Below are 13,374 nucleotides of genomic sequence, written 5' to 3'. Positions count from 1 at the left end.
CCAGTAAAGTCTTATCTCGGTGGACACCCGAACCAAAACGGGAAACCGGGCAATAATTTTACGCAGCGCTCTGAACTACAGGAAAGGCCGCGAGCAAAGAGAGTCGTGGATGTCACGCTCAAGCTTTCTCAACGTTGCAGTTTACACAAAATATTTGTGGAAGCAATCTGTCATAAGATTACATGAACTGCACCTTTGTGTGCTTTGGTTTCATGTTTTATAGTTGTGCAGACTTTATTGCCATTGATGAGTAATGGCCGTGTGTTTCGGAGTCACGTAATTTCGATAATGCTTTCACTTTGGTATGTTTACTTTACGCAGTGTATAAGAAAGCCAGCGAAGGCAGTCATGCAAAGAAAGCAATCTAAAAATACCACTTTTACAAGTCCTTGAGTGAGGAGCAGTGTTGCGTGTGTGACTGTTCAGAAATAGGCCCGACTGTTCAGAAATAGGCCCGTACTGCCAAAATATGGTTCTCATAGCTACTTATGCCTCAATTATACTTTAACGCGACGGCGTAAAGGCTCCCGTTCTGCAGAAAGCCAGGCGTCGTCGTCGTGAGGGAAAAATTCGCGGAGAAGTTGGGCCATCAGGTGATGAGACCTTGTTTCGTTGTTACAACCTGCCCACCGGATTGTCGGCAAACAGAACACCATAGCAGGTTGGCTGTTAAACGATTGGTCACGAGAGGTTGCTCCAGATGAGCAATGGATGGAAGGTAGGAGCGTCCCCTTTGAAACGGGGCAGTGGTTGTTGCCACTATGCGCAGTTTTTTTCTCCTTCATTTTTGCTTAACTCTGCTGTAAGTTTTTAATAAAATTCGCCATTTTTTTTAAAAAACGCCTTCCTACACTTTAAAACTTATGTCACCTCTCTGCTTTTGTGCCAGCAAACCTCCAATCTCTTTTTGCTAATTTCCACCGCAAATTTATTTACATGACTATTGTTATCTCTAAACCCTAAGGCCTCGGGAAGAGTGACTGTGCCTGCATCAACATCGAGATGGATACCATCACATTTTAGGATGAGGTGTTCTATTGTTTCTACAGATATACCACACACAGCACATGTGTCACTTCTTCGTTAAATTTCTTTTTGTAGCTGCGCGTTTTAAGACACCCTGACCTAGCTTCAAAGAGGAGGGCACTGCCTCTTGTGTTATCATAAAATGTTTCCTTCCTGATCTGCCTTTTCCAGCATCGATATAGTTCTACACTATGCTTCTGTTTCATTGAATCCAATTTTTACCTTCGACGTTTTTAACCTGTCGTTTAATGCTCTTTCTTTCTCCTTCCTCGTCTCTGGCAAACTTACTGGCCAGCTTTCTAGTTCGTTTCCGCCACTGTGTGTCAACGTTCTTTCTGTACAGGTATTTAAATACCTTAGCTGCCCACCTGTTATCGTCCAATTTCCTCAGGTGTTTTTCGTATAGTACTTTACTCTGAGCTTCCCATGCTTCAAACGTTGCCCAGCCCCTATCCCCCTGTACTGCCTCGTTTGTGGTCTTCCCGTGGGCACCTAGTACTAATCTTCTAACAGTTCTCTGATTTACTTCTAATCGCGAATGAACTTCAGCCCTTAAGCATGGAACCGCATTCCCGAAAGTAGGCCCCAGCACCAGTATTCCTTTCCAAATACCTTTGAGGACTTCATACCTGTTGTACCCCCACAATGCCCTATGTTTCATTATCCCGGCATCTCTTCGCCCTTTTGCTATGAGACACTGTTCGTGCTTTTCCGTGTACATATGCGCTTTGTTTACCCATACCCCGAGAGATATTTGTATTCGGCCACTCGGGGTATTTCATGGCTTTGTATTGTAAGCTCCTGATCAGTTGTGCCGTTGAAAACCATCACACCTGACTTAGTTGCGCTAAAACTGAAACCTAGACTGTCTCCTTCGTCTCCCCAGCAATTCACCAAAGTTTGCAAATCTTCCTGGCTATCTGCTAACAGTACAATATCGTCCGCATACATTAAACCCGGTAGTCGTTGCTCAACAACCTTTCCGCCTAATGTGTATGACAGATCATAACCTAAATTGCTTCCTTGTAGCCTTCTTTTCATACACATCATATAAAGCATGAACAGCAACGGTGATAGAGGACAACCTTGCCTTAATCCTTGTGTGTATCTGGACAGTTGTTGTACTCTTAATTCCTTCCCATGTTATTTCAACTTCATTTTCTCGATATATTTCCTGTAGAAAATTAATTACCTCATGACCGACACCTTCGCCTTTTAATATGTTCCACAAGAGTTCCCTGTTCACGTCGTATGCACCGCTTATGTCCAGGAAGGCTAAATACAGAGGTCTGTTTTCTGCCTTAGCTATTTCTATGCACTGAGTAAGCACGAACAGGCAATTATCTAAGCGCCTACCACTTCTGAACCCGTTCTGAAGTTCTCCGAGTATTCTATTACTTTCTACCCATGACTGCATTTTTATTTTCACCGCCTGCATTGCCAGCCTGTATGTAACAAATGTTATCGTAATAGGTAGGAAGGATTTTATGTTCGTCTTATTGCCTTTTCCTTTATAAATCAAATTCATTTTACCCTGTTTCCAGCTGTGCGGAATTTGCTGATTTGTTATGACTGCCTCCAATACCTTTATCAGCATTTCCTTGCCTCTTGGGCCAAGTTCATTAATTAGCTTGATTGGAATTTCGTCGACCTCTGCGGACGTACATCTTGGAATATTTGCTTCCGCCTTTTTCCAGTTAAGATTTGTCAGTTCCATGCTGTTTTCTATTGTGTTGTCCTGTGTTGCTCCCTCATTTGGGGTGATTACTTTATCGTCTTCCTTAAATGACTTAGCTATAACTGATGAAATGTAGTTCACAGCGTCATCTCCCTCTAAACATTTTCCCTCGGCATCGTGAATCTGTTCCTGCTTTCTGTGATTCGCTTTGCCCAGCCAGCTTATATGGTTCCTGGGTCGAACAAGTGCCACTGGTGGCAGAATCTGCCATTGCAGGGCAGTGGCGCATTGCTTAACCACTGCGCCAGGAGTAGTATGTACGAGGTGTGATCGAAAAATTTTGCAACTCAAACTGCCAGGCCTTGCAAAAAAATTTATTTTTCCACATAATCACCTTTCTCACTGATGCACTTTTTCAATTTTCCTGGAAGGCCTTTGATACCTTCAAAAACAATCCTGGTTACCGTTTGCAAGCCATTCTACGGCAGTTTGAAGCAAGTTCAAGTCATCGAGCCTTGTTCCCTTGACGTGGTTGTTCAAATTCGGAAATAAATAAAAGTTATTCGGGGCCAGATCAGGCCTAAGCTGTTCAAAACCACACATTCGAATGGCAGCCTGGGCAACACGAGACTTGTGCACCGGGGCCTTATCATGCACGAGGAAGACACTTCTTGTCGCCATTCCTCGCCTTTTTCGATGATGGTTTCACGCAGTTTTCGGGAAACATTTGTGTAGTATTCGCCTGTTACTGTCCTACTGTTTTCAAGGCACTAAATGAGCAAGTTCCCCTTTGCGTCCCAAAAAAGTGTCGCCACCACTTTCCTCCCTGAGCGTCGCGTCCTGAATTTTTTCGAGGGAGGGGACCCCCAATGCCTCCACTGTATAAACTGCTGTTTTGCTTTGTCCCACTAGTACAGGCACGCCTCATCCCCAGTCAGAAGGCGGGAGAGAAAATCTGGGTCGCTTGAATAGAGGGGCAAAAGTTCCCCTGGTGAATGCACGTGGTGGTATCGATCTTGCGCTGAGAGGATCCGTGGCACCCATCGTGCCCAGACCTTCGACATAACCAAAACATCGTGAATTATAGTGAAATCACCGCCATAAGATATGATCAATTCTCCGGCAACTTCGGACGCCTTAATTCGGTGATTATTCATGGTAAAGGCATCTGCTGGGGTTGAATGATCTAAATGAGTTGAAGTGGTCGGACTCCCTGACCTTGGGTCGTCTTCCACGTGCACACAGCCTCGTTTAAACTCGCTGAACCACAGAGTCACTGTAGCGTATGAAGGACGTTCACTGTCATACGCATTCACCATCCTACTCTGGATTTCTTTGGCGGAACTTCTTTCTTTGCACAAAAATTTGATAACGCTCCAGAACTCAAGTTTGAAATCGTGGGAGGCCGCCATGTCTGACTTACTGATGCAGACCAAGTAACGAACTGGAAGACGTGCCGCGGTGGCTTAGTGGTCAGGGCGCTCGGCTACTCAGCCGGAGTAGCCGGGTTCGAAACAAACCGAGGGCGAAACACAAAAAGCGCCCGTGTGTTGTGTGCTGTCAGTGCACGTTAACTATCCCCAGGTGGTCGAGATGATTCCGGAGCCCTCCACTACGGCACCTTTCTTCTTTCACTCCCTCCTTTATCTCTTCCTTAGGGTGTGGTTTGGGTGTCCACCGAGATACGTGAGATACGTGAGACAGTTACTGCGCCGTTTCCTTTCCTCAAAAGCCAATACTTTTAATAAAAATGAATTGCATTGGTCGGACGATTAAGTAAACATTACCGCTCCCGTCCTGCAGCTGAAGCATGCTACACAAGCAGAGCGATTACCGACAACACTTGTTAGCCACCGCATTACCATCGCACCCACTGCCACATATCTCAACTCTCCGATACGAATTTGGGAACTATATGCCACACTGCTGCTTTTCGCACAAGTTCTTGGTAGCTAATGTATTGCGCATGAAATGATGATTGTTGTACGGAACGGACCTTTTGGTTGTCCGTGACAGCAGTCCTTGAGTGATTGAAACAAGGGTGTGACACCGGAACCAAACTTGAACTAGAAACTCAAACCGAACACGTATTTTGACCAGAACCGAACCAAATACATACTTTTTTTTTGCTGTCTTGGAACTGAATCCGAACCGAAACGATTCAAAGGAACCATTCCGCACCAATTCGGGACTCGGTTCAGCCTCGCTTTTTGTCATTCTCTCTCTTTTCAGACAAAATGAGATGTGCCAGCACGTAGATTTACCCACCGAAAGCTGTCTGCGCTAGTCAGTGCTAAAATGGTATCCAGTTTATGCGACAACAAAATTTAAGGAAGTCTAATGTATAGGAAGAAACCTAATTGGAGCTTCTCTCATGGGCTTTCGGTAATTCTACTGTTAATTCTAAACCATTCTTCGCAGCTGATGTGAAGGCTTGAGTTTAATAAAAAAAGTCTGCGCCTTTCACATGCTTGCGTACATTTTTAATCGAATTGTTGGCACTGCTCTAACTCTTAAAGCACAGAGTGAGAATGGCTCCTCTTTGTGTCATGTACCATAAATATGTGAAATATAGGCTCAACAACCGAACTACGTTATGCAACATTTTTTGGAGGCATTCGTTGTCTCAGACAGCAGATACTAAATAAGACCTGTCACGATGGCTAGGTGGCAGCTGCGCATGGCTACTGATCCCAAAGTCGCGGGTTCGATCCCGGCTGCGGGGCTGAATTTCGAAAAAAAAAGGCTATGCAGCCAACGCTGTAAAGAAAACAACTCGCATACTGTAACCCCGAGTGGGATGCGAACCAGTGGCGGCGCAACAGAGAAGCTTCGTTCACCGATGCCTTAGGCTGCTCGGCCATCTCCGAAGCTTCTTTTTTACTGCTGTCGCATGGTATATTAGGGAACCTCCCTGACCCTCCTCGCGCCTTACTTGACGGGGTTGAATTAAGCGATCTCGGCATACGGCCTCACGCCGCTATCTCTCGCTCACTGCACCCGAACATCAAAATTCCGGAAGGCGCTCACGTCAAGAAGGGGCAACCAGTCAGGAGGTTGAACATGCGCGGCATATACCGCCTGCTCTAAAATTCACTGTCCTGTGAACAGTGACCCCGTAGAACGCAGCTGTTCGGCGTGTTTATGCATCATGCGGATTTTCCACACTATAAACAGTCCTATTAACACGAAAAGTTCGCACGGAATTCCGGAGTCTTTCACACAGGCAGAAATTTTATAGTGTAAGGCGTGATCTCAACGTCCCTTTTAAGCGTCTGCTGATGTACGTCCCAAGCGAACATAGCACCACAACACAAATAAGTTCATTGTTCAATAGTTTCTCGTTGCTCGCACAAGTAACAATTCACTGACTACGGCACAAACGTCTGTTTGGGGCGAAGGCACGTCCTAACACGCAAGGTCCACGTTTGAAGTCTAAAAAAGGTTTTTACAGACTATTGAATGTACATAATAATAATAATTGTTTTTTTTTTGGGGGGGGGGGAGGAAATGGCGCAGTATCTGTCTCATATATCGTTGGACACCTGAACCGCGCCGTAAGGGAAGGGATAAAGGAGGGAGTGAAAGAAGAAAGGAAGAGGTGCCGTAGTGGAGGGCTCCGGAATAATTTCGATCACCTGGGGATCTTTAACGCGCACTGACATCGCACAGCACACGGGCGCCTTAGCGTTTTTCCTCCATAAAAACGCAGCCGCCGCGGTCGGGTTCGAGCCCGTGAACTCCGGATCAGTAGTAGAGCGCCCTAACCACTGAGCCACCGCGGCGGGTTGACTGTACATGCGATGAACTCGCTTTAATACGCCGGTGTTAAGAGGAGAGGCTAGGTAAGGCTGCAGGTATATGGGTAGAGGGAGTAATGGCCGATCAGAAACCCTGCCATCTGCCTTCTGGAGAGGCCGTGCGGGTGCCTGAGTCGCTTTGTGACGTTAAACCCCCATAAACCATTACCTTAGGGCGTCATGTTTGTGTGACAGATTGTGATTGTCCTTCTCACCGCTTCCCTTTTTTGATCCCTCTCCTCCAGTGCAGGGTAGCCAGCCAGAGCACCTTTCTGGTTCCCTTCCCTCTTCCTTTATCATCTTCTCGATCGGGGGTGGGGCAGTAGCTCCCTACCCACCCCTCACCCCTCTTTTTTGACCCGCCGCGGTGGCTCAGTAGTTAGAACGCTCTACTTTTGAATCCTCGTACTGCTGCGCTTACCGGTAACGATATACCCATTCAAAACAGCGCTTCCCTGGGAAGTCCAGGAAAGTTTGCTTTGCGGTTCTCAAACTGTTCTGTCTTAAGGAACCCCAATAGCCTTCATTATGTGTCAATGACCCCCGTCACAATGGGTTGGTGTTGCTTGTGAATGGGCCATTTGTGCCTTTACTTGCAGCTTTGTTCACTTTTGAAAGTATTAACTTGTTTTCTTGCTTTGAGAAACCAGTTTCTACTGCGTTATCATTATAGTCGGATACTTTTAGTGAAGCTCCGTACACAATCAGGATCTCCGTGATAAAAAAAAGAGACCGTTGTTAATTCTTTTCTTGTTACCTGATCACTATCTGTTAGCTGATCACGACAGGAAATTGCAGTTCGCTCCCTGCCGACAGGTGGCGACACAGAAAAGCAGGCACTTCCGCTGTTTGCGTCGTCGTCTGCTTGCAGTGAACGCGCCGTTTAACGTAAGTTTTGCTCGGCACGAACTTCAAATTCGGTATGTATTGTTGTTCTTTCACTGGAATATGACTGCATTTTGATTGTGGTGGTGCATGGTGCTGTCGCCGGTGCTTTGGTGCTTCGACGACGGGACGAAAGTATTTTGCCTCGCGATGCACGACAGGCTACAAGTCGTGGAAAGAAAAGTTGTCGCTGTTTTGGGCGCCAAGGACGAAGAACGTTTGAAGGTGCGGAGAAATGCCATCCTACGTAATGACCGTTTCTGCAATCTTCGACTATTTGCGTGAGAAGCATTTCGAGCCTTATCTCGCGTCGAAAACGTGGGAAGCAATTCGCAAGAAGGGCCACGTACTCGTATACGTACACCACGACGAGCGTGTCTTGCGAAAGATGCGGTGCCAACAGCATTCCCTGACTGCCCTACACACCTGTCGAAAGTCAGGAAGGAACGGAAAAGGCCTGCTGGGAGGCACGATGTTGCGGTGCTAGTAATTTATGCCGAATGAGGTTAGGAGTGCAATGTTATGCAGTTTCAGTAGCATACGGACCGATTCAGAGTCAGGCCGGCGCTCTTTTGGCGTGTGTGACATATTTTCACACTGCCGATAATTTCAAGGTGCCAATATTTAATGTCTGCTATACAGAAACGAGAAGCTATCGTATTCTGCTCAGATCGCTCACTGCGGTCCGTACCATTGCTCAGACAACCTGCATGCCGTGTAGGACTATATCCCCTGGATGCGTTTCGGTTTAACGGGTTGATGAGTTACGGATGACCGATCAATACAGGCATCCACTTTTTATCGGCATGGTGGCAAGCGAATGATTGGAATTCCCAATATTTCGCAAACGCTAAATAACCTGACGACCACGAGAACGACTGGTAAACACTGAGATTTATCGGAAAATATACATCTTAGTTTTTTATTTAATCAATTTGGCTAAGACAGATAGATAAAGAGGAGGAGGTAAAGGCAGATTGTTTTTTTTTGGCTTAAGCTTTGTATTCAAACTTTTGCTTCTCACTGCCTCTCCATGTGTGCTTCCCCAATATTCCCACATTTCCTTGCTAACGTGTATTCCTTCCCAATTTACTTCGCTGTTTCTAACTTCAAAAGGGATTGCAGTCGTGTGGCGCCATATGGCCGAGCGCTGAGAACTGCAAGGGGTTCTGTGCCACCTGCGGAGCGCTCGTTGAGACACCTTTCTATTCTTACACCGTCGTTTGGATTTAACTAAACACATAGAAAGTAGCAATGACGGTCTGCAGTGCGAATTTCAGCCACGATCATTTCTTTTGGAGCATCACTGGTGGGTGACCGTTTTGATTGTTGCAAATCGTGAACGAGATCCGACGGAAACATTTTTCAGCAGCAATTACTTGGCAACGAAAGCAGCACCTCCTCGAAAGAGACGCCGTCCCTACTACCTCAGGCCTGTTGGGATTCTGGTAGCGTGGCTGGGCCGGAGAAGAGACGTGGACGATCGGAGGAAGAAAACTAGGAAAACTTTATACAAAGACTATTTACATAATGTACAAGTAAGGGCAACGGAGAGTGCCTCTCAGTAAAGGGACCTTCTTAGCGGTCGGGAGTCTCCCCCAGCAAGGGGTATCTCTCAAGAGGGGGCTCTCCTCTGGTACCAAACCAGCAGCTCGTTGCTCTTCGTATTCCCCAGATCCCTAGCTGGGGAATATAGTTCGAAGAATGATGTCCAATCACACGATGGCACTGATGGTACCACCCACGGCAGGGCGGTCCTGATGTTCTCTCGCAGCTCGGTCGAGGGAAAGGGAACAGGACCCGGCCACGTTGTCGTCCACGCGGCCTCCAGGTGGGCGCGCACGTCGGTCCGGACGGCGCCCATGTGGGACAGGAAGGCGCCTGCGTGACACAGGAATGCGGGCTGTCTCCCAGCAGGGGTTGAAAGATCTTGTACTCCATCGTCTGATGACCGGAACGTGGATCCTCTGTTGAAGGTGCAGCCGTCGGGCAATTGGTCAACCTCAGCGTGACTGAAGAGGACAACACTCCGTTCGTCGACCCGATGGCATGTTCGAGCACGTGGGGACGCCATTATCGTCGCTGCTTCCGACATTCCTGCAGCCGCGTTTCTTCCAGAGGGCTCATTCACCTTCGCGGTGGTTTTCAGGGGATCCTCCCCATGTCCAAATTCGCCGAACTCAACAGCAGGAAGGGAGCGCGAGCACAGCAGGCCACAAATGCTAGTATAGCTGCCCATATCGGCTCCACGTCTCTTTAGAACGAGAGAGAGAGAGGAGGGGGAGGGAGGAAACGTTTATGCACTGCTCCTAGAGTTGTTGCGAGCCTTCATGGGTGGTGTCCCTAGTCCAGGGCTCCTGCAGAGGAGGCTACGGCAGCTTGGGCCCGTTCGACCAGTGAAAGCTGATCTCCGAATTTAGTTCTTATCCGGCAAATACTGACTGCAAATGTTGCATACAGTGAATCGCGCCGGAAACTTATTTCCTCTATAAGTACCTGAACGGTCATGTGGTACTGCTAAAAATTGTATCCGTCGAGGCTTGTTCACGAATTACATTAGTTAAAATCAGTGTACTCACCGGGGCTGCTCAGTAAGAAACCATCGGGGCTAAAATGCTCATTGCAAAGCTTCATAGCCTTGCTCGCAGGCTTTCCAGTACGAAGCTTGATTATCTGTTCTTTATTTATCTCAGAATCTAGACGGAATGCGAGCAGGTCTAAATAGCCTTTGATCGCATTGTCGAGCACCACGGCGGAGAGGAGATGCGGTTGCTTTGTTATCTGGCCATTTTGGGTGCTTTGCTCACAGATTTGAATATTATAATAGTTCTTTGCCGTATCTGTGTGAAGAAAGCAACCCGAAGCACAATAATACGCCAAACACGCAGCGCGACTAAACTGACAGCCGGCTGGAAGATGCTGGACTACGCCAGGCGCCTTTCGCCAGTGTCATCTCGCGGGCAGTACCGGAGGCAGTCGTGTGGCGACGACACCATCCGTGAAAGTCGCGAATAAAATAGCAAATTGCGGGGTTTATCGTGCCGAAGCGACACTTGAGCTATGATAGACACCGTAGTGGAGGGCTTCAGATTCATTTAGACCACCTGTGGTTTCTTTAACATGCTCTGACATCGCACAACACACATTTGGTTTTGTACTTCGCCTTCATAGATATAAAGCCGCTGCGACAGGGATCGAATCCGCGGCCTTGGGATCAGCAGCCAAACGCCAAAGCCACTGAGCCACTCCGGCGGCTGAAAGTTGCTTATAATCAATATCAATATACTGCCATGCAGCGACCCACAATCTCGGTGCGTAGTTTCTGCGTCTCTCCAAGGCGTGCGGCGCATTCGAAATCTCAACACCCCACGAATCCGAATTACTGCTAGCCAGCGTGCCTGCATGGTAACACGTCACAAACACTCCACGTCCTTGTCTCGCAGTGTTCATTCACAGCACTGGCCTTGCCAACCCTAAATGCGCCAACATTTTGTGCGTGACACGGTCTACGGCAGGTAATGGCTCTTTCATTTCAAGACGTTTCGCGTCTGCTGCCTAGTGCGCTGATGTCTTAAAGGGACTATGCAATAAATTAATTGAGATTACGTAAAGTAACAAGAGATAGGCATTTCATCACTCCTCACCCCAACGCAAGAATTTTTAAGCTAGCATCAAGAATACCAAAGATATAGACGATTTAAAATTACGCTCCTCCTCTCCCCCCTCATATCGTACACGCGGGGCACCAGACAAAAATAAAGAAAACAGCTCTGGGACTGGGCCCCGCCCATGAATACGTCATCCGCTGACGTTCCTTTTGCAACATTCGGTTGTCGCTCCTAGCACCCCAGCAGCAGCGTCGGCGGCGTGATTGCGGCGCGCGTCGGGTTTCTTTGCTTGTCGTCCGTTGTTACCGCTGCGATGGGCATCGAGCCCTATGCGTTCACGCCGTACCGGCTGAACGCCAGCGACGACAGCAGCGACTCGGCGAGCCACTGCGAGTGGCTCCGGAACTCCCGACAGGAGGAGGCGGCAGAGGAAAATTGAAACCATATGCGCGAAGGTAATGCCCTGGCTCGCGCTTGCCCGAGAGGGTCGCGCGGCGGCACGAGCAGACGACTTTCACGGCTACCGGAAGTGTGCCCGTGACGTCGTGGCTGCCGTGGCTCCAGCGAATGAGAGCGTGTGGTGACCTGGCGACGTCATGGGTACAGTGACGTCTTTTTTCACGATTTTAGTTTCAAAATCGGTCACTACGAGCACACCAATCGGCCCGCGAATTAAAAAAAAAAAAACACGGTTTTTAAAAATTCATAATAAATTGCCGGCTCAGTTCCAAAGACTCATACTTGGTGTGAATTCTTCTTAGCATCAATTCTAAGCGTTGAAAACATTTACAAGCGACTTTTTATTCATTGCATAGTCCCTTTAACATTAATACTGAAGGCCACAGCTATCTTAGAAAATCGTTTGCGAGCCGTGGCTCGTGCGGAAAGGAAGTACGACACAAAGAGCGTTTCTAAGCGTCCTCTCACGATTTGGCCCAATGAAGCCGACTGCTCTTTGCTTCACCATACCGACCCTCATGACAGCGAAGCATTTGTAAGGCTGCCCAGCCGGTCTTGGGCCTGGCAACAGTGCCAACACGTTGAAACGGAAGTCGCATCGGGGCATTTTTCAATCCACGCAGATAACCTCACACGTTGTGATGGCACGGTCGCAAAGAGCACTCTATATCGAGAGCGTACCGACAATAAAAGACGAGAGTAACCTCCGATGGCCGACAGCTGGTCTTTGCGCCAAAGTTGCTTTTGACACCGAAGACAACTCGACGCGGTGTCAGACACTTTCGAGAGATTTAGCAGGAGGGGCCGTCTATATTACTGCACTACAAAGGTATTTCAGAATATCAAGAAGATTTATTGATGAACAATGTTTTTCTATCGCGATGTGAAGGCTGTGAGGATCTGAAAGAGTCATAACGGCGTACTCTGCGAATCGTATTTGTCCGCTCCCCTCAACCCGCGACTGGTGGCTCCATCACTGGAAAGGGAGGAACATCAGCGTCTATCTGGTGCGTCCTCGTATAGTGTACCAGAAGTTCTAGCATAAACTAGTGCAGGAGACTTGGCCGACGCCATGCTTACGAATGTCGGCGCAGTGTTTGTGTTCGTGCAGACTTCCTCCGCTAATTTAACCAATGAAAGATAGGCTGACTGCGCTCTCAAACCGTCACATTGAACTACCTTTTCAAATACTGTAATAATTGTTTAAACAATAGCCACATACTGCTCAAATATTGGGGGGACTACTTGTTGTCTCCTTAGCCCTGATCGAACGAGAGAGCTCTGCCTCTCACAGAGCTGCAGGCGACTTGTGATGTGAAGTATAGTAACATGTGAGCAACCAGAATACATGACGACGCTGGAGGCCAGCGTGAGGAACCATCCTGTAGCATGTTGTGCTCCTCAGGAAGCCCTCCAGTGTATAACCTCGCACGCATTGGCCTTGTCAGGGCAATCTCGGACCCAGTTTTCATTTCTGCGTACATATTTAACGATGTCCCCATTTAGACATCGAGTGTAACGCAACCGCAAGTGCAAATAAGGCTTCAGCGCGTGCCCTATATTACATTCGCGCACTTACGTTGTCAAAGCCGTCACCTACATCGCGCCAAAATACATGCGCTTTCGAAAAGCTTGTGGGCAAAGAAGACCGTCCAGTGCACGTAACTTGACGAAATAGCTAACATTTTTTGGTCCACAGCGCCGAGGATAATTGCGTTTCCGAAATCTAAAGACTGATATAGATATTACTTGGGATGGGCTTCACGCCTTTCAATTAATAAGGAGCCTAACAGTGATAGTTCAAAGTTAACTACTCAATATTAGTTAACCAGGCTACTACAGGTTTCTCCACTGAATTTAATCCTAGTGCCAGTGGAAATAATCTGAGCGCCGACAGATATAATCTGCATGCCATGTT

Source organism: Amblyomma americanum, chromosome 1, assembly GCF_052857255.1.
Source record: "Amblyomma americanum isolate KBUSLIRL-KWMA chromosome 1, ASM5285725v1, whole genome shotgun sequence".
Lineage (NCBI taxonomy): Eukaryota > Metazoa > Arthropoda > Arachnida > Ixodida > Ixodidae > Amblyomma > Amblyomma americanum.
Note: the sequence above shows the minus strand (reverse complement) of the source record.